The sequence below is a fragment of the Lissotriton helveticus genome, chromosome 12, assembly GCF_964261635.1.
Source record: "Lissotriton helveticus chromosome 12, aLisHel1.1, whole genome shotgun sequence".
NCBI classification, from domain to species: Eukaryota; Metazoa; Chordata; class Amphibia; order Caudata; family Salamandridae; genus Lissotriton; species Lissotriton helveticus.
The window spans coordinates 649,820,518-649,825,433 of record NC_136073.1 but is presented as its reverse complement, the minus strand read 5'-3'; positions in this window follow the sequence as shown (position 1 = coordinate 649,825,433).

Below are 4,916 nucleotides of genomic sequence, written 5' to 3'. Positions count from 1 at the left end.
GCCAATGAACCATAACAAAAAACGGAAACCCGCATGGTTCCTGGACAATTAAAGATTAAAACTGGTGACCTCATATAAATACCTAGGAGTCATAATAGACGGTAATGGCTCCTTTAAACAACAACTAGAGGCCATTCGCCGGAAGGCCATGACTTTTCAACTATCAACAAGGCCCCTGCAGAAATCTCTCCCTGACAGGACATTAGCGCCACTCTTACAGGTAATAAAAGCTCGCCTACAGCCCATGCTCTCCTACGGCAGCGAATCAATGCGAGGTAAAGATGCAAGTACTCTAGACAATACAATCAGCCGTGCATATAGGGCAATCTTCCATCTTCCTAAAAACTCTTCGCCCGCACAAATTTGTCTCGAATTTGGACTGCAGAAACAATCTGTGGAGAGGAAAGGCCAATATATAAAAAGCTGGCGCAAAATTAAAGACGCGGAGCAAGGATCCCTAAATGCCAACCTATGGATTGAACTTACCGCCAAAGAAACTTCTCCAGCAAGGGCCTACCTAACTAACTCACTGGAGAGTCTAGGCCTAAATACGCTCTGGGAAACAAGAACGGATTTTGGGACCTTTAAAAAAGCAGTGTCGAAAGTCATCAAATTGGTCTCCTCACTTGAGGATAGAGCCACCCTATCCAACACAGCGCATGGATGGGTTGTGCTCGAAGGGTACAGAACCACAAAGCCACAAGAGTATCTATCAACGGGCCTCACACAAAAAACAAAAAATAAGTTCCTAAACATGCGCTTAGGCAACATACCCATAGCACGTCATTTGGCACCATGGAAAAGGCCTAATCCGTCAAACGCATGCCGCCTTTGCCAATCTGCGAAGGAGGATCTTATACATATCATTTGTATCTGCGAAGCTCTTGTGGACACTAGGCGGTCCATGTTTCGGCCCATATGGAACCAGAAGGGCGTAAAGACCTGCAGGCAAGCAGTGATGCTCTGTTTCAACCCCGAAGAGACCCAGTTAAACTGTAGAACAGTCAAATATTTTGACATAGTGGCCAAAAAATTAAATGAAACAACACTTGGGAGGAATAACCCAATCGCATCTGGAGAATAGCAGACTTCCCTAATGGCCTTAAAAACTATAAAAGCCTACAAGTACCAAAGCCACGGCAAACATAATAAAATATGAAATCACTCACAAGACTAAATGAAAAGACAGTTCGGTGTAACAATTAATTATATCAGGAGATAGCGACTTCTCCAATGGCCATACAACCATAAGAACAACAAGTAAGCCCATGGCCAATAGGAAAAAGACTCACTAATTTACTATAGACTCTTTGTGATTTTACTATTGTGCAAAACTCTTTTTAAAGACTTTTTATCTATTGCTTAATATTGTGAGTTTTTATTAACTGTACAATAAAATAAATAAAATAAAATAAAACACACACACACACAACCACACACACAGAACCACACACACAACCACACATACACCCACAACCACACACACAACCACACACACAACTACAACCACACACAGCCACACATACACAACCACACACAACCACACACACACACAACCACACACACAACCACAACCATACATATAACCACAACCACACATACAACCACACACAACAACAGATACACACACATACACACAACTACACATACTACCACACACACAACCACAACCAGACACACAACTGCACCACACACAACCATACACATAACCGCAACCACAACCACACCCACAACCATACACACACACAACCACACATAGAACCACACATACACAACCACACACACACACAGCCACACACACAACCACAGAACCACACACACAACCACACATACACCCACACACACACACAAAGCCACACACATACAACAACCACACACAGCCACACACACGCAACCACACACACAATGTTGGAAAGGCGACCCCAGGAGAGACAGAAGGTGTCTGACTGTCCGCCCCGAGGCCCACCTCTCTGTATGGAATAGGCCGAGCGCCGTAGGGAGGCCTCCTTGGCGAGGCTCCTCGCCTACAATCGTAACAGCAGAGCAATCACACTACTTACAGATAGACACTACACAGGAAGGATGTTCACAAGAATCTTTATATAAGTACTCAAAGCAAGTTCTTGGCAGGGTAGCGGCAAGGATCGAGGGATCCGTAATATCGTGGTCTCGGGGGAAGGGGGTAGCGGGACAGTCTTGGCACCCACTGGTGCGTGGATAGTTCAAGGGTTCAGGCCGCGCCAGCGTCAGCAGGGCCTCGAAGATAGTTCAGCTTGGACAGGCCGCGACAGCGTCAGCAGGGCCTCGGAGGTGGTTCAGCTTGGACAGGCCGCGACAGCGTCAGCAGGGCCTCGGAGGTGGTTCAACTTGGACAGGCCGCGACAGCGTCAGCAGGGCCTCGAAGGTGGTTCAGCTTGGTCAGGCCGCGACAGCGTCAGCAGGGCCTCGAAGGTGGTTCAGCTTGGTCAGGCCGCGACAGCGTCAGCAGGGCCTCGAAGGTGGTTCAGCTTGGTCAGGCCGCGACAGCGTCAGCAGGGCCTCGGAGGTGGTTCAGCTTGGTCAGGCCGCGACAGCGTCAGCAGGGCCTCGGAGGTAGTTCCAGGTGCAAGAGTTAGGATCAGGATCAGCCGCGACGAGGTCAGCAGGGCTTCGACTCCAGATACAACTGCCGTCTTGATCCGGGGCTGGCCCAGATATAGGACTGGAGGGCTTTGATGTCCGGACCCTCGCGCCTGGGGGTCAGAGGGGCCGGGATGAAGGGGTCCAGACACCCAGCAGGGGGGCGGAGCCAGCGCCCAGGGAGCCGGGAGAGCGATCGATACCAGGCGTCCGGGGGCGGTGGAAGGCCCATCGAGACTCTCCTCCTCCGGGGTCTGGTCGAGTGGCCACTTTACCACCTGGTAGGATCCTGGTGCCTCAATGTCTGGGCTTTGCTGGGGCAGGGCCCGGGATGGCTGCGGCCACGTGTCCGGGCCGTGAGGGTCCCAAGATGGAGTCGGGCCGGAAAGGGTGACCTGGTCAGGGTGCCAGGCTGGCAGCGTTGGCGAGCAGGTTCTGCCGGGGTACCTGGGAGGGGGAGAGCTGCAGGTGGCCGGGGAGGCTGCTCGCGCCGATGGTTCGTGAATGTGCGTGTCAGGGGGGTCGATAGTAGGTAAATGGAGGGCCGATGTCGTCCCGGGCCCTCCATGCGGATGGGGTCGGACCACGCCACGAGGCCGTGTCCAACACACGTCCCCTCCAGCTGAAGGCGGGGAGAGTCACCCATCTTCCTGGGGGCTCTCCTCGTCGAGGCGGAAAAACCGGGACAGGCCGTCAGCGTTGGCGTGGTCACTGCCAGGGCGATGCTCCACAGTGAAATCCATGCCTTGGAGGGAGATGGACCATCGCAGCAGTTTGGGATTTTCGCCACGCATGTGCATCAGCCACCTTAGGGGCCGGTGGTCAGTCTGCACCCGGAAGTGGGTGCCGAAGAGGTAGGGCCTGAGTTTCTTGAGGGCCCACACGACAGCGAAGGCTTCTCTCTCGATGGTGCTCCAGCGCTGCTCTCGGGCCAGCAGCCGCCGGCTGATGAAGGCCACAGGATGGTCAGTTCCCGCGGAGTCCATTTGCGATAGGACCGCCCCGATGCCGTGTTCCGAGGCGTCGGTCTGGACCACAAACTCTCGGCTGTAGTCGGGGGCCTGGAGCACAGGGGCGGTACACATGGCTGCTTTCAAGGTCTCGAAGGCCACCTGACACGCGGGTGTCCACTGCACTTTCTGTGGCCGGTTCTTCGAGGTCAGTTCCGTGAGGGGCCCCACAATGCTCCCATAGTTCTTGATAAAACGCCGATAGTACCCCGTGAGCCCCAGGAAGGCTCGGACGGCGGTCTGGTTGACCGGGGGTTCCCAGGCTAGGATGGTGTCGATCTTGGGTTGGAGGGGAGCCACTTGGCCGCTCCCCACTTGGTGTCCCAGATAGGTCATGGACCCTTGGCCTATCTGGCATTTGCTGGCTTTCACAGTTAGCCCGGCCCGGCGGAGGGCTGCCAGGACTTCCCAGAGGTGTTTCAGGTGCTCAGCCCAGTGGAGGCTGTAGACCGCAATGTCGTCTAGGTAGGCGGCACTGAACTCTTCTAGCCCCGCCAGTACTTTGTTTACTAGTCTCTGGAAGGTGGCCGGCGCGTTTTTCATGCCGAAGGGCATCACCTTGAACTGGAAGTGGCCGTCGGGCGTGGAGAAGGCGGAGCGCTCCTGGGCGCCAGGGGTGAGGCCGATCTGCCAATACCCGGCGGTGAGGTCGAAGGAACTGAGGTACTTGGCGGCCCCCAGGCGGTCGATCAGTTCATCGGCCCGGGGGATGGGATGTGCGTCGGTTCTCGGAACAGCATTCAGTCCCCGGTAATCGACGCAAAACCGGAGTTCTGGCGGGGTGCCAGGTGCGGCGGCCTTGGGGACCAGAACCACTGGGCTGGCCCAGGGACTGTTGGAGGGTTCGACTACCCCCAGGGCCAACATCTTGGTGACTTCCGTCTAGATGCAGGCCCGAACTCGGTCGGGGACCCGGTAGGCCGGGTGTCGTACTGGCTGACTGTCCCCGGTGTCGACATCGTGGACACACCATTGGGTAACCCCGGGGGTGAGGGAGAACAGATCGGTGAATTGTCCCAACAGCTCTTGACAGTCCCGGCGCTGTGCGGGGGTCAGGTCGGGGGAGAGAGAGATCCCTTCGACGGAGCCGTCCTTCTTCGTGCACTTTAGGAGGTCGGGCAAGGGCTCGGAGTCGTCTTCGGCCCCATCGTCGGTAGCGAGGAGTAGGCTCAGTTCGGTGCGGGCAAAATGAGGTTTGAGCCGGTTGGCGTGCAGAACCCGGAGGGGGTTCCGGGGAGACTCCATATCCACGAGGTAAGTGACGGGGCTCTTGCGCTCGATCACCTT